General features: G+C 35.1%; 1 protein-coding gene across 1 annotated transcript in view; it reads left to right on the top strand.

The window, feature by feature from the left end:
• The window catches only part of SEMA3C (semaphorin 3C), a 195,516-nt gene that overhangs the window by 66,573 nt on the left and 107,034 nt on the right, over positions 1-21,909 (top strand). The window lies entirely within an intron of this gene.

Raw genomic sequence — 21,909 nt, 5'->3', positions numbered from 1 at the left:
CCATGAATAAGCTAAAATGCTAGGCAGAGGGATAATATGTTATCACTTCTAACACTTCTAAATAGTCACTTCTAAATAATACATTCAGCTGAAAAAAGGCTGGGTAGAAATATTTCCAATAAAGAATTTCCATTTCCAATAAAGAATTAAGAAAGCAGGGTACTAGAGGACATGCTAAATGGGGAAAATGGTTAAAATTAAGTAAAATCCAGTGAAATCCAGTGAAATCAGGAATAAACCAATACAATTTTTAATTGACACAGTGTGGCATAGTGATAGAGTCCTGGATTTAGAGTAAGGCGAAAAGATGTTCAGATTCCATCATTGTCAAATCACTTAACAATTCCAACCCTCAGTTTCCTCACCTAAAAATGGAGACAATAACTTCTAGAAAATACTTTATAAGGTTGTTGAGAGGCTCAAATAAGGTGTAACATGGTACACTTTGGAAACTTTATAGTGTTCTATAAACGTTATTAAATCATCATTTTATAAAAGACAAACTATCTAATTTCATCATCACAACAATCCTATGGAGTGTATGGTTTTAACTAATATTTCTACATTTTTACAGGTGAAGAAACCAAGGTTTTGAGTGCTTATGTGATTTCCCTAGGTCAGACATGTTGTAAGTGTTTAAGATAGGATACAAACCCTCAGACGAATATGTGTTTGAATTTTTAAAATTCTGATTCCCTTACACATTCAGGATAAAAATTTCATTTGAAAGTACTGTATCAAATACTTTTAAAGTCTATCATTTGAGAAAGGATTGGATATATTATATAAGATTCTAGGGTACAGAATCAGTACCAATAAATGAAAGTTAAATGATGACAGATTTCATCTCAATATGCAAATGAACTTTCTTAAAATTGTAGCTATCTGAAAATGTAGTAGACTTCCTTCTCATGGACTTTACCTTCAGTGACTCAAGCATATATAATACCACTGGCCAAGACATTTTTAGTAGATGGATTTTTCTCTTTCTAGTAAGTATCAGACATGATGATTTCTGCAAATTCTTTTAAGTCTTAGCTTCTCTTTCTACTTCATATAATGTTAGGGCAAAATGAGTGAATACTTAAGGCATGTCCAATCTATTTTACCTGGTTGGGTAGAAAAAAGGTATCTTTTCCCCCAACTAATGTGAATTTTGGATTCATTCTACTGTATAGTTTATTAGACAAGCAAAAATTCTAGTGATTATGATGCTATCATTTAATGTTATAGAGTTTTAGCATGAATACCTTTGATTTAAAATAATAAATATGGGTATAGTGTCATTCCTGCCCCTAAACAAAATTTTAAAATACCGCAAGTAAGCTAACCATATTACCTAAACAATGAAAATACTGACCAGACCTTAAACCCAAAACATTTTTTTTAATGCTCTACACCACCTGTCATCATTGTATTTGTTGAAGAAGCAAACAATGATGGCTTTGTCTTTAGTGTTCAAGCAGTTTGCTGAAACATGCATGCCAGTCCTACAACTGCTACCCCCATAAGAGTAATGAGCTGTAAGGTCTTGACCTCAATACAACCCTTAGACCTCACACGACTATCTTGAGATCCCACCCTTTAAATTGAGAATTATCTTTCAAATGAGGTTTGGTATAATCAAATAAGTAGCATAACCCCTTTATAACACTGGCTTTGAGAGGCAAACCTAGCAACCTTTATTATAGGTAACCATAATATATCAGGCTTTTAAATTGTGAACAGTTATATTTCAGTGGCCCTAAGGAGACCCATGCTATTTTCAAACCCATGGTAAAGGTACAATGTTCTTCCTTTATTCCCAATACAGTGAAGATGGTTGGTATGTTCTATGAAACTGATAGTAGCATTTAAAAGCATAACACATATGCCAGCAAAAAAGGTTTAAATCTTCTACCTGTAGCCAATCTTTAAATATATATATATATATGTATGTATGTATATGTGTGTGTATCTATATGTATATATAGATATATAGCAAGCCTTTATTTTTCAGAATATCAACAGAATTGCTTTTGTTCAGAGGCAACCAACCAAGTGTTAATTATTGCCCCAGAAAAAACACATTATCAGAGAGAGAAGCAATGAGGGCAGACTTGTGATTTCATTAATGTAAGGAACTCCCAGTGAGTAACTTATTCAACCAGTTCTAATCTACAACTACTTTGAAACTTAGAGCCTTAGAGAGTTTTCTGGTGGTTTTGAGAGTTTAAGCTCTTGCTGAAGTGACTTTTACAGACATACAGGCAGCATGTTTCAGAAATAAAATTTGAACCCAGATGTTTTTGACTCACAATTCATTATGTTATGCTGATTCATTACCATATTTTTTCATGAAGAAGAAATACATCAAATGCCTAATATTTTATGATCTATTTAAGGACAATTAATAAAAATTATTTGAATTAGAATCATTAATATTACATAAATATTCCTGTGTATTTTATAACTTATATTTAATATATGACATTTCTACAGTTAATTAGCTGTTTGGTATTTCCTTTCATAATATATTTGAATAAGTGAGACTTCTTGATAATTTTTTTAAAAAATACTGTATTTTCACTTATGTCCTGTAATTAGATACAGGGGAAGCCCTTGTTGGTTTTCTTTTTCAGTTTAAAAAAACAATTCTGACATGACCATTATTTCTTTAAAAAAAGAAAGAAAGAAAGAAAAGAAAAAGAAAACCAAACAACTTATTTTGACTTCTGAAGCCTCTTTTTGTTTTGAGTCAAAACAGTGCCCATCAGGGCATGCAGCTGTATTTAACTATGGCTCTCTGGCCTTGGAACTGCCCCCCTCTTAAAAGAGCAGTTCTGTTTGGTAGTCATGAAATTTCTGAGTCCACAAGAAGGGTGGGGTAGCCAACAGTGTCAGTGGCTATGATGATAGAAAGACCAACAAGGAATGAGAGCCATCAGTGTGTGACACTGCATCCTAAAAACTATAGAGGTGACAACTTCACTAGAATCTGCCCTGTTTAGACCTAGTCTGAGGTACCATGTCCAGTTCCTGATGCTACATTTAAGGAAGGGCATTCATAAGCTGAGATAATATTTCCAGAAGTCAGCTACCAGCACCACAAAAGGCCCTGAGGAAAAAAATGAGTCAAATGAATTAAGGAGTTTAGTTTGCAGAACAGAAGACTTTGGGAAAAGGTTGTAAATAGTGACTATTTGCAGGTGTCTGAATGTCTGGAATGGGAAAGAGGAATTAGATTTATTTTGTTTATTCCTAGGGGCTATACTTAGGAGCAACAGAAGAAGGTGCAGAGAGGTGGATTTGGGCTCAATGATATAAACATGTCAATGATTAGAGAGATTCAAAAGGGGAATGGTGTATCTCCATAAGTAATGAGGTCTTTGTCTCTTCAAACAAAGCTTGCATTTGTTTTAGAGTGTTTTTTTTCCTTCAGGCACAAACTGTTTTTTGTGGATGTGGCTTCCATTTTCAAGATTGTCTGATTCTTATGCCTTTGGGTTTTTTTGTTTGTTTGTTTTGTTTTGGGGGACAATGAGGATTAAGTGACTTGCCCAGGGTCACACAGCTAGTGGCAAGTGTCTGAGGTGGATTTGAACTCAGGTCCTCCTGAATCCAGGGCCAGTGTGTTATCCACTGTGCCACCTAGCTACCCCTCTTATGCCCTTTGTTAAAAAAAAGTCTTTGAAATGAAAGACAGTTATAGTATAGACAAGAGAAATTGCACTTCTCTGAGTTTCAGGTTCTTCATCTGTCTCTAGAGCAACCATGAATTCCAAAATTCTGTTAAGTTATGAACTAAAGCAATAGTAAGATTTGTTTATCCTACATGTCAAAGAAAAAATACTATAAAGGTGATTAATGGTAAATCTACATATAAGAATCATGTTGAACAAAAGTTTAGATTGGTTTGCTAAGGGAATTATGGTTTCTTAGTCACCTAAAGGCATGGAAGGGACCAGATTTGGGTTCTTTCAAAATTAACAGAAGTCCTATGTTGGTAGGAGAAGCCACATCCTGTTCTGCTGACCCAACATGTTTCTTTAAAGCAGGGGAAGGGGAGTCTGTGTTGTGTAATTTTTGACTATCCTTCCTGTGCTACAACTAAGTAGACCTCCTGTTGTTGAGGTGTTCCATGTTATTAGGTTTTCTTATATATTACTTTTTAAAAAATATATATTTTCCTTATATATTACTTTGTCCTAACTCAGACCCTGAAGTACCAAACTGGTCTGAATCAGACATGGCCCACAGCCATCACTAATTAAAAAATAGTTTAGAAAATGTAGCAGGTACCAAACTTGACCCCAAATAAGGGATTTGAGAAGGTGCTTCTCTCCTTTCCTCTTTGTCAATGTAGGGAACCATGGGTATAGATTGCTATAGATATTGTCAGACTTTTTCTTTGTTCTGGTTAATTTTACTATGTTTTATTTATTTATTTTTACTCTTTGTTATATGTCATATCTCTCTGGGAGTTAGAGTGGAGTTCTCATGGAAATGGGTGATATAAAAACAAAAGATAGAAATACAATTTTAAAAAGTATTAAGTAACCAACCATAGTACATCCCACAAGCTCTACTGACTAAACTGATCAGTGAGTGTGGAATTTCTACTTTGGAAATGGTCAAACTTAAAAAAAAGAAAACAAACAAAAATAAAAAAAACAAAAAACCTTGGCTCTGAGTTCTAGTGAACCTGATCCAAACATACTTCTCATAGTCTTTGAAGGGATGTCTCTTGGGCATTAAAAAAAAAAAAAGAAAAAAAAGCTGAAGACCTGGCCCAGTGTATGAACTTTGCTACTAAGTAAAATCCAATATATTGTTGAGGATATCTTGGGCATCTTAAGAAGAATATACTAAAGCACTAAGATTCTAGGGAAAAAATATCTCTGAGCAACAGGAACAGACCTTTGCAATCTGTTTTGCTTTTTAGTCTGGTAAACAATGGCAGTCCTAGAATTATGCCTTTACCAAATGCTTTACTCTGATGAAAAAAAGTTTTCTAAGTTGTCTTGTTTTATGCAACCATGAATCAAAATACACATGTTTTTAATTTTATTCTTGGGAAATTTATAGCATTCTTTTAATGAATATAAAATAAAATATGAATTAAACAATCAAATTAATCAACAAGCATTTATCTAGTGTCAACTATATGCAGGCACTATGTATGCCTTATCTAGAAGAAAATACAGTTTTGAAAGAAGTAATAGGCATAAAATAAAGATATTTAAGTTTTATTGTTATAATTTGTCAATTATTGTGAATTAAAATTCCCAACTTGAAAACTTTTAAAGATTCTATTTCGCTAGCATTATAACCTTTATTATTTGAAGTAGTTATTATATTTGAGAGGCTAGACTGTCATAAAGAATTGAGTTCAAGTCCTGAATGTGACACAAGCAGACTTGAGTCCTTGGGCAGGCTATTTAAACATCTGTGCTTTTCCTACTACTTTTGAAGACTCATAAATGACTTGTTTTAGAAGACTGGTCTTGAAATCAGAATTCTGGGTTCTAAAAAAAAAAAGGAATTACCCTACATCAACAAATTCATGGGTCCTATTCCAAAATAGAAAGCAAATTTTTATTTTGGTAATGATATTTAAAGTTGAGTGTGTTATATTTCAAAGAAAAAGAAGAACATTTTAATTTCAATTACTCCTCTATTCATCATAACTCATGTAATGAAATTATTTGTACCAAATGCCAATTGGTGGAAACTTTCAAAATGACTTTGAATTTTATGTGTTATCCTCAATTATTTTCCTTCCTAATCCTATTATCCAGTGACTTGTATGAATTTGATAAACCAGATATGGAAAAGGGGGAGGGGAATGAAGTTGAGGGGGATGGCAGTGTTGGGTTTTGATTCAAATACAGTCCAGATGTCTGTTATTAATTCCAATCACAATCCACATTTCCATAGCATTCTAGGGTCTATGAATTGTTTTCTTATATTCAAAATGTCTAATTCTGAAATGTTGGGCTTTGAATTGGGTGAATAACTTTTGTAATTATTCTTGTTTTTGTTTTTGTTTTTGTGAGGCAGTGAGGGTTAAGTGACTTGCCCAGGGTCACCCAGCTAGTAAGTGTCAAATGTCAGGCTGCATTTAAACTCAGGTCCTCCTGAATTCAGGGTCAGTGCTTTATCCACTGTGCTACCTAGGAGCCTCATTTTGTAATTATTCTTTACCATTCTGGTTAAAGAAGGAGTTTTCAAAATAACTAGACCTGTTTCAAACATTTATTCCATGTTTAGACAAGTTGAGACCAGGCTTATCGTATGTGTTTTTAGTAGTAGTATTGTCATGGCTTTGTCTTTTTAAAAAGACGATGCTGATGTTGTTGCTATTATTTAGGTAGCATTTTTCATGTTATGAAAGATCACAGTTTCATCATTATGGATATTCTCTACTGTATTGCAGAATTTTTACCCTTCTATGTTTCATGAGTTACCTTGGGCAAAAATTCATCACCTAGTGTCCAACCTTCAGGTGATGAGCTTCTCTGAATTTAGGTTGGCCCTCAGGTGACATTGATATAGTCCTTTGTCCAGGCTACACACAAAGCCTTTCCATTTTCATAGGGCCTTCCAGAGCCTGTGTCCTAGTCTGATCTTGGGAAGGTTAAATAATCCCCCTGGACTTTTGTTTCTTCATCTGTAAAATGAGGGAATAAACTAGATGATATTTAAAGATCTTTTCTAGTTTTCTGTCCCCTTATCTAGCTATGTCATGACCTGTATCTAAATAAAGAAATGGTGTTGTCAGGGGAGTGGGTCCACATTCCAAAGAGTCAAACCATAGAAAAGAATACCTTTGGAAACAAATATAAACAGAAAACACCCTTATACTTCAGAAGAATTTCCAAAGAAGTATACAATAAAATTTTATAATATGTCCACAAATAAAGCAGGTTTTAATATTTCAGGGTATTATCAGCATTACTCAGAATTTCAAGAGAGCTATAGAAAATTAAATTCCCTATGGGAATATTCAGGAACACTTAAGGTCATTGACTCATTAACTGTTAAAACTAGAAGGGATAGTAAGTATCCTTTGGTCTGACATCATCATTTTATAACTCTATCAATTCAGTAATGGTAGTAGTAGTAACTCATTTGTATTAGAGTAGGGTTCCATCATGGGACAGGTGTTTCTCACTCTATTTTTACTGCTACCTTATTTGAGCATGTGTGCTCTAATTTCACCTTCCATTTCCCTACCTGAAAAGGCTGGTCCCCAGTTCCCAAATGTATTGCTTCCTCACCTTCCCCTTTTGGAATCCCTATCTCCCTTCATACCTCAGGTCAAACTCTACCTACTACATGAGGCTTCTATTGATTGTTTGCCCCCTTCTTGTCATTACTTCTTCCCCAAATTACCCATTATTTACTTGTATACACTTTATATTTACTTTTATGTGTCCTCGTTTCACTTGACCCTCAGAACATTTCTGTAAGGTAGGTGTTATTATCCCCACTTTACAGATGATGAGAATGAGTCTAATGGATGTTATGTTACTTGACCAAAGTTTTCCAGCTAGTAAGTGTCTGAAGTTGGATTTGAACTTGAGTCTTCCTGACACCAGTCCTGGTGCTCTATCTACTATTCAATCAAACTGCCTGTCAAATGGGATAATAATTGTGACGTGCTTCCTACAGTTCTTGGCATATAGTAAATGCTATATAAATTGTAGGTATTATCATTAGGTTGTTGGTGGTTCTACCAATAAAATGCAAGCTTCTTGAGGACAGGAATGGTTTTGGTTTTACCTTTATATCCCTAGAAATTAGCACAATGCCCCACATATATTAGATGCCCTTTAGTTGGTTGATTGATACAGCAATTAATATGGGGAAAACAGAGAGATTGGTGAAAAATTAATGGAAAGACCTGGATGAACTTTATGTCCTTCTCTTTAAGAGATTGGGTTTTTTTGGGGGTGGTTATATATAATATAACTAATTATGTAAAAATGTCTTTAAGATTATTGATCTTATAGAAGCACTGTATACTGTCACAATTATTTAAATATATATATTTGTTTTTGATTATTATAAGAATTGTTATAATGTGAAATCTTTGATTAAATAGAGAATTTGATTTTCAGCATTAGGATTTTAGAGGAAAAGAATAAATTGCTTTTTCTTCAAAGAAGATTTAACAGAATTCCCTTTTTTAAATTAAAAAAATTGTGAGAAACAAGTGACAGCAGTTACTGTGCCAAGAGGATGAAAATGCACTTAAAACCAGTAACATCAATAAGGTCAAGGATTAAGCTTCTACAAAAAAAGTAATATCAATTGTACATATATAAAAAGATTTCCTGGAGTCTCCACAGAGATTGCTCTCAGAGAACAAAGGGATAGATATAATAAAAGAGTTCTCTTGCCTCTAACAAAAAATCTTATTTTATTACTGCAGTTGTGATAAAATGTATTTGTGCCTTCATTAACACCATCAGTAACTCTGCATAAAGGTGCCTACTTACATTCAGAAAGGATAAAAAGAAATGTAGGAGGGAGAATTTCTGGGAGGACCCATAATCACCTAAATACTTTTCTTCTCATTTCACTATTTTTATTAATTACTCTGGGCATTTTTTTAGGATTTCTATATTGTCCTGCTAATAAACACACACATATGTATGCATGTATATACATATATATCTATGTATATATGCATATGCATGTACACATGTGTATTATATGTGTGTATGCATGTCTGTATATATGTATATAGAGATTTGTGCCCTCTTTTCACATAAAAGGGAACCTAGGTCAGTAATAAATATAGAGTAATTTTGCCAGTAATGATGGATTGTCCTGAATTCAGGACACTTTCTCCACTGGTACCCCCTGAGCAGGAATATGCATTTTTGAGAGAGCTGGCCATAATTATGGCCCATGGCCATTGTTTTCTTTGTATTAAGCTATTGGACTGTACAGGGAGCTAATCTAAACTCCTTCTACTCTACTGAATGAAACTTCACTCCAACCATATTGGTGTCCTTTTGTATACCACAACCATCTCTTCTTTATCCTCTGATGCTTTTCTGGTGCTATTTCCCTTACCTAGTTCGATTCTCTGATGCTTTTGGCCTGTACAAATCCTATTCATCTTTTAATGATCATCCAAGTCCTCATTCTTGGGATTTTATAGCTAGTAAGTCATAGAGACAGGATTTGAACTCAGTCTTTTAATTCCAAATCAAACTTTTATAAAGAAGAGCATGAGGGGCAGCTAGGTGGCACAGTGGATAAAGCACCGGCCCTGGATTCAGGAGGACCTGAGTTCAAATCTGGCCTCAGACACTTGACACTTACTAGCTGTGTGACCCTGGGCAAGTCACTTAACCCCCATTGCCCCACAAAAAAAAAAAGAAAGAAGAGCATGCTTTAGTTTAGTGGTGTCAAACTCAAACAGAAACAGATCACCAGCAGCTGTACATTGACTTAGAAAACCTCAAATTAACATTATTTATATTATATTTTTATTAATTTGTTTAAACATTTCCCAGTTAGATTTTAATCAAGTATTACTTGCTGCCCCTGGCTTAGTGGATAGAGAGATGGTTTCAAGGCCAAGAAGACCTGTATTCAAATCTTGCCTTGCACATAAACCAGCAGTGTGACTCTGGGCAACTCATCTAACCTCTGTGTTCAAGGTAGCTCTGTAAGAAAAGTTGCAAGGTGTCATCCTGCACTAATAGAGATGGTTTTCTCAGTTGAGTTCCCTACTCAATGAAATCAGCTTTATTACCATTGTAGTCATGTATTGATCCTATAGACATAGATCTCGTTATATTGCTGCTCATATTATTATCTTTTTATGTATACTTCAATTGGATTGCAAGCTTTTAATGACAGGCATTATGTCTTATTCATCTTCTTAGCTTCCCATGATGCTTAGCATTTATTATAGTTTGTGTACATGTCTTGTTCTTTTTAAGTTAATTGCTGGTAGGACTATGTTATTTCTCACTTTGATTTTCCAGTGCAAAAGATTAAATCATAGCTCTAAGATTCTACTATTTAGGAATGAATGCTATCTAAACAAAGTTGTGACCTGAGTTTAAATCTCTCCAATACCAGCTGTGTGGATAAGCCAATTACTTAACCTTTCTTGGTCTCAGTTGCTCAGCTATAAAACAAAGCTATTAAATTAGTATGGTCCTTCAAAATTTTTAAATCTGTGGTTCTATGATGCTGCACATAAGGGTTGGGAAATACCATAGTGTGGTGGATAGAGTGTTGGACATGGAGTCAGTAAAATGTTCAATGAAATCCTCTCTTTGACACTTAAAATATCACTTTGGGAAAGTCACTTATCTTTTGTATCTCTGAGCAGCTCCCCATGGATTTATCATCTAAATTATGGGGGGCTTGCAATTCGTACTGGTGGTATGTGTTCTCAGAATGGGAGCTCTCTAAGCTGATATATTGTCCATGTTTTAAGAATGCATATGTCTTTTTGCCATTAATGGAACCTTGAATTTAGGAAAATGTATTTTTTTAAAGAGCTTCTGAGTTTGTCTCCATCCTTCATACCAATAAGTTTCTAATGAAAATTCTTCACCAAATATCAGAATAAGGAAGCTGATATTTAGTGATCTTTGTAGTTGAAAAGCTTGATGATATGGTTTTAAATTTATGGAAAGATCAGAATATTAGAAATTTATTTGCCTTTTCTTTTTCTACTTAAAATGCCAATGATTTATGTCTCTTATTAATATTTAAAGGTACTGTATTTCTTGGGAAGCTAGGTGGCATAGCGGATAAAGTTCCTGACCTGGAGTCAGGAAAACTTGTCTTTCTGAGTTCAAATCTGGCCTCAGATGCTTGCTAGCTTATGACTCTGGGCAAGTCACTTAACCTTGTTTGTCTTAGTTTCTTCAACAGTAAAATGAGCTGGAGAAGGAACTGACAAAACACTCCAGTATCTTTGCCAAGAAAACCCCAAATGGGGTCACAAAGAGTGGGACATGACTGAAAAAGAACTGAAAAACAACAACAAATTATATTTCTTATTCTTGTGGTTAAGATTCTATCTGAAAGTAAAAATGTTAGCAAAAAATAATAAAAAATTGGATAACCTTTTGTGACATTTTTCATTCAGATCAGCACTCTAGCAGATTGTTCAGTTGTCTGCTCATGGTGGGAGAAAGCAGAATTGCTTAATGCTAATTGTAGAAGTTTAGCTGCAAGATGATGTTTTTATGGCATTCTAAAGCTGGATTAAAGAGGCAGTAGCAACTCTTCATTTTAGTAATGTGTAACCACAAAATAGGATTGGATGGTAGAAGTACAGTATTGAAGTGGGTTTATGAATGATATTCTCAGCTGTCTCTTGTAGAGATGAGTTGTATCATGCACGTGTCATGTCAGTTTCATGTGACAGCAGTCCTTGATATTTCAAATGTTGATGAAAATGGACAAATAGAGGTCAGCTAGGTGGCACAGAGGATGAAGCACTGTCCCTGGATTTAGGAGGACCTGAGTTCAAATCTGGCTTCAGACACTTGACACTCACTAGCTATGTGACCCTGGGCAAGTCACTTAACCCTCATTGTCATGCAAAACAAAAACAAAAAGAAAAAAAATGGGCAAATATATAGGTTGTAGCAGTGAAAGTAAGTCAAAGGAAATGAGAAGAAATGGGATGCTTTTTTGTGTTGGTGACACCACTAGTTCTCTTCTTACCTGGCTGACCCCTTATTCTTAATCTCTTGTGGTAGTTTATCTTCTATATCATGCTTGCTAACCATGGATATAGTCCAAGGCTATGCCCTGTGCCTTCTCCATGGGTTTAATTATCATCTATGCTTATGACTCCCAGATGTGTGTGTGTGTATACATCTATCTCTAGCCTTTCTAATGAACTCTAGTCCCCAAATGTTTAGTGCATATTTTGAGCTGCAGTAAATGCCAGTGGCTCCCAATTACCTCTCATATCAAATATAAACTCTTCATTTTGTCATTTAAAGTCCTTCACTAGCTAACTTCAAACCCTTTTAAACGTTGTTTTTCCCTTCACTTACTCCATTATCCAGTCAACCTGGTCTTAATATTTTTCTTCATTATATAACACTCCATCTCCAATATCTTTACCATTGTACTGGCTGGTACCCATGCCAGAGGTAATGGACTGACACTGCTGCATATTTTGCTTAATTCAACTAAGGGTCTTAGATTAAATTGTATTTCAATAATCTGAATCAATATCCTCCTAAATATGGTAGCCTGGTGGTGCTTGAGTGAAAACTATTTTTCTTTTTGAAACCTTATCATGATCCATCAATCTATTTGCCTATCAATCTATTTATCTTGAATGTAAATTTCCCCTCCTTCTAGTTTAAAAAAGACATAGTAATCTCTCTCTAGAGCAAAGCTTGATCTTTGAGGTGCCACTCGTAACCGTCTATTAGTTCCTTCTAAAGACTTCTATATTTTCTCTAGAAAATCCAAAGCAGTCCTTTATTTTCATGATTGCCACATAAAGAATTCAGTATTTTTTAAATAAATACATAAATACACTCCATGGAAAACATGCTTTACTGCTTTTCCTCCAACACCATATGTGTTCACGCTTGTGTGTGCAAGTTTGTGTGTAATTCTGAAAGGATGCTTTGGAGGAGGGGGAATATTTTGGAAAGAATTTGAAACAGTATGGCCTCCCAGTTAGTAATTATCCATTTCTATCTCAAGTAAAGGCAGTAATTCCCAAGGGCAATGCTAAAAATATTTTTCTAAATGAAAAAAGTACATGTATGTGAAACATTTAACTAAACCTTTCATACTAACCTTTTCATTTGGTACTAGGGAACAATTAAAATCCACTTAAGCAAAAACAACATAATATATTAACGGTATAGTTATGTCCATATATATTTAATATGTACAAACATTTCTTATTTGCAACATAAAGAAGGGAATGTGATATTGAATAACTTCTTTGGTGTCCTTTTGCTTTCTCTAAAAAATATTAATTTTGTAATATTTGAACTGTTTATTTAGAGTGGAAGATAGTAGCATGCCGAAACAAGTCAGATTGACCCAAATAATGATTAGATAAATTAAGTGCATCTTCCAAAAATGATCCATATATTTATTTAGTCACCATATAATTTTGATTTTTGAAATAGTTTTGAGGTCATAGAATATACAATCTACTGTGTTTCTTATTGTGCTTAAGTAAAAATGGCTTAGAGAATGTATAAGTTGAAAAAGAAGGTTCAATTATTTGGGCTAGGGATTGCTAAATTCCAGATAGTCTGTCTGGCTGAATGTTGTGGGTGGTCTTATGTAATTCTTCAGGGAAAATTTTAGAGAGGGAATTTTTTTGGCAAGACATTGGAATAACTTTGCTTCCCAGCTTAGTGGTAATTGGCCATTTCTATCTACTTCAGTGAAATTCAGCAGTTCACTAAGCACACTGCAACATTACTTCTCAATGAAAATGTACTTGTAAAGAAAGCATTTGGCTGAGAATTTTTATAGCGACCCTTTTGTATATTACTAGGGAGCAATTAAAAACCACTTAACTTAATAGAACGTTGAATTTATCAAACTCAAGATTATAACAGACCATAAAGAAATTCTGTTTGGTAGAATGTCAAAGCATATTATTTTCAGTGTCAGAGTAGAATATTGCTTTGTTCAGAAATGTATTATATTTTTGGGTGAAAGATTCAATTTTCTTTAGAGAAATATGGGCTTAAAAAGCACCAGATATTTGGGATTATCTTTATTTTACACCTGAAAAAATAAGATGGAGAAATTAAGTCTCTTTCTTGGGATCACAGGAGAGGTAAAGGGTCAAAATTCAAACCCAGATCTTTCAATTGAAAAAGCAGTATACTTTCCATGAATCTGTGCTTGTTTGAACGTTTTAACTTCTCAAGAAAATTTGTCAAATGTTTAGAATTCCTTCCTTCTAATCTTTTTGGATATCTTTTTTTCTTCTTCTTCAAGGTAAGTGGGTTTGAATTCAAGATCCCTAAGAGCTCACACCATGATTTTGACTCATGGTGTTGGCTAAAAGCTTGATTGTTTCAGAATCCTCAGGGCAGCCTTACATGAGAGAATAATTAGCAAAATAGTAATAATATACAGTCTGAGGTGTAATTTATGAGAGAGAAACTGTCTTTAAGTCTTTTTTGTTTGCTTTACTACACAAGGTGCATCATCTGCTCCAGAGGTGACACTGCCCCCCCATGGCTTATCAGAACAACAACAATAACAAACAACTAACAACCAACTAAACATGAGGCTCCTTCTTTCCACCTAGGAGGAAGGGAAAAACCTCTATATAGAAGAAAACACTAGAGATAAGGCTTGAAGGAAAGCAGGGGTGCCAAGAATTGGAGTTGAGGAGGGACAGCATTCCACATGGGTAAGAAAGCTATTATGAAGACAAGGAAGATGGTGATGAAGATTTTAGTGTAACCACAAGTAAACTTGTATGAGTGGGAGTTTCTAGTGCAAGGTGTAAAAAAAAAAGTTTCAAGAATAGAATGGAGTCAAATTGTAAACAGAGACTAGGTTAGGGAAGAGGGGAATGAGTACCTTCCTTCAATGTAGGTCCAGTTGAGATTAGGGGAAAAAATAGTGGTTCTAATTATTATAATTGCATGATTTTCTTCCCCAGCTCTGTTCAGGAGCTAATAGAAAGGAGAGAAAGGCAGAAGGTAGGAGTTATTCAGCATGGCTGTTTGCCAAGGCATGATCAACTATTAGACAAAGAGGCAATGGATTTGAGAGTAGAGAATAATAGTTCATCACAGGTTAGGGGCAAGGATGAAGCACAGTGTGCACTTCTGCAGAGAGGTCAAGATGGGTGAGAATTTGAAAACAAAACAATCTAATCAGACCATTTAGAAAACTTTGACAGTAAGAGAGCAATATCAGATGAATGAATGGAATCATGAACTAGTGCTAGGAATGAAATTTTCACTGCTATGTAATAAATTGTATTCCTTCCCATTCTTTCTCATTCATATTTCCTTTTTATTCAAAATTATATTAAAATGATAATACTTATTGATTATTTTTTGGAAGGAGGGGGATAAATGTTGTTGCTCACACAGTCATAGCTTCTTTCCTCCATATTCTAAGGACCATCCATTTTTCTTAGAATACTTGTTAAAGATTTTGGCTTTGAATCCTGAAGCTGGCTTTGATGTACAGTTATTTGTGATTTACAAACTACAAGATTTTGTAACTGCAAACATTACTTCTCTTTAGGTGGAATGACATGTTATATAAAAAATTAATAGAATTAAAATCCCTTGGGGGCAGGTAGGTGGTACAGTTGATAAAGTACCAGCCCTGGATTCAGGAGGACCTGAGTTCAAATTTGGCCTGAGACACTTGACACTTACTAGCTGTGTGACTCTGGGCATGTCAAAATTTGTATGTCATTAAATTTGTGACACAGGCTTTATTTGGCTTTATTTCCTGACACTCAAAGACATGTAATGATAATAACTCAAGTGATGTTTTATGGTTTATAAAGAATGTTCTTTTTATTATTTAAAGAAAAAACATACTATAGTCTTATATTATAGTGGTGAGAGCAATGTCCTAACCCCTCATGCCCACACAAGTTAGAATAGATTTTCCTTAAAAGTTACTGAAATCATTCTTTTGACTTAATGGACTCAGGGGATTAAAGGCACGAGCAGTTGACACTACTTCTTGGTTGTCTTACTACAAAAGGGCCACGAGAGTTAAATGACTTTTACTGGGTCACCCAGCTTTGACTTCCTGGCCTCTGAAACATAATAACCCTGAACCTGTGCAATTTGCACTCATTCTCTTCTCTCAAATCCCTTGCCCTTTTGTTTCTCATTGATCATGACTTGACAGATCCCAATGCTGGATTCCTTTTATCCATTGCCTCCTTTTCTTCTTAATTTTTTCAAACATAAAGCAAGTCATTTAATTTCTCTTAGCCTCAGTGTAGAAAATGAGAAGAACAATAATGCTGGCACGATATCCCACAGGGTTGTTAGAAAGAAAGTGTTTTCTCTATAAGCCATAAAGCACTATCTAAATGGAAACTATTAATACAACTGTTTGAGTGCTAAGTTCTGGTGTTCACTTCAGTGTCCTTTCTGCTTCAACATACTTAATTCCTTTCCTTCCCCAGCCCCAACTCCTTGAAAATGAGAGGAAGTCTCAGGTTACCTGTATTTTGAGGAATCACAGGCACTAGGTGTTGTGTAAAGTTCTTGGTGACTCTTTATCCATGGGCTACGGTTCTTCCTGGCAGAGTGCCTAGATGAGAGATTCTTGGTCATTACTACTACTGTTCCTGGAGCCTTCCATCTCCTGTTCAGGACTGATTGATTTTGATTTTTTGAGTGTGGGTTTGGCACTGTGCTTGCTTGCTATGTCTTCCCATATTTCTTTCCTTGTTTGTCTTAGGAAATAGGTAGGTGATACTGGCTGCCAGTCAGTCTGCTGCAGTTTGTCAGACCACGTCTTGATCAGCCTACTTTTACTAAAGAACGAGACAGCCTTCATTCTTAACTTGGTAGGCTGAATATCTCGTGTACCTCGAAGAGGGGAAAAAAAAGGCAGTGGATGATGTCAGTAAGTCACAAGAAGGAAGAGAAGAAGAACAAGAAGGAGGAATAAGAAGAGGAAAATGAGTGGAGGAAGAACAATGCTGAGAGACGATAGCACTAATTCTTCAGAAGATATGAAATACAGCAAAACAAACAAACAAAAAACCCTACCCGATGCTGTCAAAAGCATAATTATTGAATTTAAAGGCTGTGACCTTGGTCCTTGTCTCATAAGGAATTCCATCTGAAAATGAGTTCTGCAAGAAGGAAATTCATGTTGGATGCTTTGAAAAGTAGTCCAATGACTTTCCCTCCCAATTTCATAGTAGAATCGAAAATCAATTTCTATTTTAATATGGTTGGGAACTGTTCCGTATTTAGCTTTGTATCCTGTAAAGGTTCTATTATAGTGCTCTGCACACAGTAAAAGCTCAATAAATGTTGGTGGATTGAATAAGCAGTAGGCTTTATAAACCTTAAAAAACATATTTAATCAGACTACAAATTTCCTCTTGTTTCTGGTACTGCGTGTGCTTCTAATAGAAAAACTTTCTTGGAATTGACTTTTAACTGGATAAATAGATAAAATACAATGCCCATTATTCCCTCTTGCCAGTTCTTAAGAATTTTTGAAAGGTATGGTGGTTCTGAAGTAGAGAATGCAACCCCAAAGTTTTGGAGCTACAGATACTTTATATAGGTAATAAAAGATTTTATAATCATTGCTCAAAGATCAAATTTCTGAGTGCATGAATCATATTGGTATTGACTAAGTCACTTCTGAAAATCTAAGACAGAGCCCACTGACAGATTGAATACAGAGAACTAAAGTTAGTCTGTAGTGGTTATAGTTATAGAGTTATTTACAGATGGAATATATTAAAAGCTGTGTTTTCATTGCTGTAGAATATTAAATTGAGTTCTAAAGTGCTTCACTTGTTGGGGCTCATCACATTTTGGGGGTGAACCTGTAACTCCAAGTTTAAAGGGTATAGCCCTTTTTATTATAAAGAACAGTAAAAAGGATTGTAATTGTGGATGTGAACTTTAGGTGAGACAATTGTTCAACTAAGGATTTCCCCTAAGGGAAATTTGGCATGGGGTATATTGCCGTAATTTTCCATGATGGAGGAGCTACAGTGATTTGGATTTCTGAGCAGAAGCATGCACTAAGTCTTTGCCTTTTAAAATAATTTAATTTCCCAGGAAATTTTCCCAAGTTCCCAGAGCTCTTTTTTTTTTTTGTAACCCTTCACCTTTCTAATGCTATATCATCTTGGCTGAAGCGTAAGTAGGACATAATTGGAGATTTTTCTCTCAAAAAACCAGTATCAACTACCTATGTCTTCATCCTAAACAAGATGTCAAAGCTTGGTGAAATTCAGCAAGACTTGACTCAGAATTCAGCAAAGTGCCTGATTGGCTACTTATAATAAACAATGCCATACTATTTTCTGTTGTGCCACTCCTTTTCTTTACAGTCAAATCATTCATCCTTCAGGAAATTCAATTATGACAAATTTAGACCACATAGGGATAGACGTGCCAGAGACTCTGAGTAGGAGTGTGTTAACCAAAGCAACTCCTTTTACCATCTCCTTTAATTTCATATTCATGTGGGCCTCTTTATCATATGTAACGGGACATTTCATTTTAGGCATAACTTAGCAGCAGTAGGCTCAGGCATCTCTTCATCTTCCTACTCAATCAATCAGTAATGATTAATTAAGTGCCTACTATCAGGCACTCTAACAGGTGCTGGTTACACAAAGACAAAAATAGAACAGCCCATTACTTCAAAGTGCTTGCATTCTTAAACTTTCAAGTGAGGTTCAAAGCCCTTTCATAGGAAGAACCAAAGATTCCATGGCTGTTGAAGTGTGAACAGTAATAGGGTTGTTGGGTTGAGTAGCAAGTCAGTATTTCAACAGTAAGTTAAGTTGATATACCGCTATGCTCTTCCTCTATTCCAGAGAATATATCACTGAATGTTGGTGGAAATATTTTAATACCCAAATCAGTTTTATCCACTATTTTCGCCTCCCTTACTTCTTTATTAATGAAATGTCAAAAACATTTATTGGGATAATAAGCTTTAAAGCTGGAAGGAACTTTAAAGGTCCTCCTATCTTAAAATAATTTGTCCAAGCTAGGGTTTCTTTATCTGAGGAATGTGAGCTCTTGTTAAAAAAAAATCATAATTCTATTTAACATTGATTTCCTTTGTAATCAGATGTACTTTATTCTATCTATTTAAAAATATTATTCTGAGAAGAGGCAAATAGGTTTTATTCAGCTCCCAAAGGAACTCACATAAAAAGGTTAAGAATCTTTGTTCCTAAATTAATTATGATTGAGATGAACAGTACTGGCTGGGGGGGGGGGAAGGGAGGGGCGGCGGGCAAATATGTTTGAGTAATAGTTTCATAATTGTGCAGAGTCGGGTCCCAGAGTTAGGAAATCCATAATATTACCAAAAAGTACCAGATAATATAGGCTTAGATTTATTGTAGGCATCATTGGTAATGTGAAATGAAGCTTACTATGGTTTTTTTCAGGTCATTTTGTGATCCTTGTTTAAAAAATGTCTGAGTTATCTTCTGTTAAAGAGTCTAACTTGTGTGGTCAGAAGATACATGTGTATGCATATCTGTATGTGTATGTGTATAGGTGTATACACATTTTGTTGTTCAGTCACTTTTCAGTTGTGCTTGACTCTTTTCTTGGCAAAGATACCAGAGTGCCTTACCATTCCCTTCTCCGACTCATTTTATAGATGAGAAAACTGGGGCAGAGGAGGTCAAGTTACTTGTCCAGCGTTATACAGCTAGTAAATGTCTGAGGCCAGTTTGACCTTAGGAAGATTCATCTTTCTGACTCTATGCCTGGCACTCTGTCCACTGAACTACCTAGCTGCCCTGGATATAAACATACATACAGACATATATGTATAGATATATAAGTGTTTGTGGGTGTGGGTATAGGTGTGTGCATACACACCTATACATATACAACATGCTTGTTAATCTATATGTGTATTTGAATGCATGCACACATATACTCACCCACACATATATATCGATGCATATGTCCATGTATGTAGATATATGTATTTATGCACATGTATATTAAATGACATAATAAACACTTATCTGTATTTGTATAGTGCCACTCTAGTGCAGTCCCTCATCACCTGTCACCTAAACTATCACCATATACCTTCCAGATGGTCATCTTTCCTCAAGTCTCTTCAATCCATATTCTGTCTGGCTGCCAGTTATTTTACTAAAGCTTAGGGTTGACCATATTTCATTCAGTAAAGTCCAGTGGCAAATCGAGTCTCTAGTAAAAATCTCTACTTTGCATTTGAAACTCTTTATCATCACCCCCTTCCTATTTTTCCAGGCTTCTTATGCATTATTCTACTTCACACAATCTATGGTCCATTCATTCCTAAAGTCTTGCTGCATTCTCCTTGATGCTTCATCTCTCATCTCTGTACCTTTGTTCTCTATCTTCATTTCTACCTCTAGGAATGCCTGCCTTCTTGAAGACTAAACTCAAATGTCACCTCCTAAAACAGGTCCTTTCTTGCCTCCCATCTGGCAGTACTTTCCTTTCTTAAATTCCTCTAATTGAATGTGTGTCATATGTGTATAAGTATGTATGTATATATACATATGTGTACATGTGTCACCCATTAGAATGCAAACTCCTTGAAGGCAGGGGCTGATTTTAATTTTTCTTTTTATAGTCAGTGTTTAAGCACTGGGCCTTGCACCTACTAAGCTTATGAAATGGGTATTTGTTGATTTTTTTTTTTCAGGGCAATGAGGGTTAAGTGACTTGCCCAGGGTCACACAGCTAGTTAAGTGTCAAGTGTCTGAGGTCAGATTTGAACTCAGGTACTCCTGAATCCAGGGCCGGTGCTTTATCCACTACGCCACCTAGCTGCCCCTGGGTTGATTTGATTTTAAGGTTCAGGTATTCTCTATCAGATATTGTTTGTAGCACTTTACAAGCCACCCCATCGTTTTCAATTTTGGCTCAGTTCAAATCCCAAAGGGGTGAAAAATTCAAGAGAAATATTTGTAAGTCAACTAACAAAACTTTGAAAAGAGTACTCTTTTGAAATTTTAATCCTAGAACAACCTGACATGTTCCTAGGATCTGTGAATCTTAGGTAAGAAAATAATAAGAAAACAAAAGAGCTACTGAATTCCTTTGACTAGAGGCTAAAATGTGATCAAGAAGCATTTTGACTGGAGAGAAAATCATATCAGCTATAATGAATATCGACCTTTTTATTGTCACAGTACATTCATTGTCTTCAAAGGTCAATTACAAAGGCACTTATTCATTGTGAAAGTTATTAAATGAGCATGAGTCCCTGCATATGAGATGTGGTTTAGCAGTTGTTGGTTTATTTATAACTATGGATCTTTGTTCATGTGCCTTTTTTCCCCTCTTAGGTACAAAAGATTATTTAAAGATGTGGTTTGATTTATCTTAGAATAAAGTCTAATGATTAAATATCTGGTTCCTCCTTCCCTGCCTCCCCTCCCCCAATTTAAACTGTTGAATAATGCATCTATTTAGTTAGAGCTCTCCATAGTGACTACTATAGTAGAGATTAAAGATTAGGTGAATATTGAAGTGCAAATGAATGATCCTCTCAAGAACAGATAAGGTCAGTTTAGGTTAAGCATGAGGCATATTAAGTGTGATCTGAAGCAATTGACACTCCCTTGCCTTTGATCTACCTCTCCTTTTGTAAGCATTAAGCTTTTCACTGGAATTGATTTTTTGACTGTTGGTTCTCAAAATCATAATGGAATGAGGAATTTCACATGTCTGTGTGGCTCAAATGATTCTGTTAAAAATAAATCATAGTATACTAGGGGAAGATATATAGTATACTATATATATACTATATATAGTATATATAGTATAGTATACTAGGGGAAACTGGAGTCTATCCTGTCTTCTCCCCTCACTTGACACATGAAGAAACTGACCCAGAGAAGGAAAATTCTTTCCCCAAGGTCACATAATGACTTAATGTCCATGATCTCCTCACTCCCCATCCTTTGAGTATCCTTTCCATCATCACCATCATCCAAAAATATGTGCCCTACTTCCTGCCTGCTTTGTCCAAGCTACCCTAAGAGTTCTTTTCAGGTGCCTCATCATTTCATAAACAAGAACAGATTTCCCTTGTTTAATGATTGCATGGTCTTCTTATACATTGAGGCAATAAACAATGACAAACATTAAAATAATAGACATTTGCTAGTTTGGCAGGTAGAGAAATGTTTTTGCTTTTTAAAGAAAACCTTTT

The sequence above is a fragment of the Dromiciops gliroides genome, chromosome 5, assembly GCF_019393635.1.
Source record: "Dromiciops gliroides isolate mDroGli1 chromosome 5, mDroGli1.pri, whole genome shotgun sequence".
Classification (NCBI taxonomy): Eukaryota; Metazoa; Chordata; class Mammalia; order Microbiotheria; family Microbiotheriidae; genus Dromiciops; species Dromiciops gliroides.
This window is presented reverse-complemented; position numbering and strand designations above follow the sequence as displayed.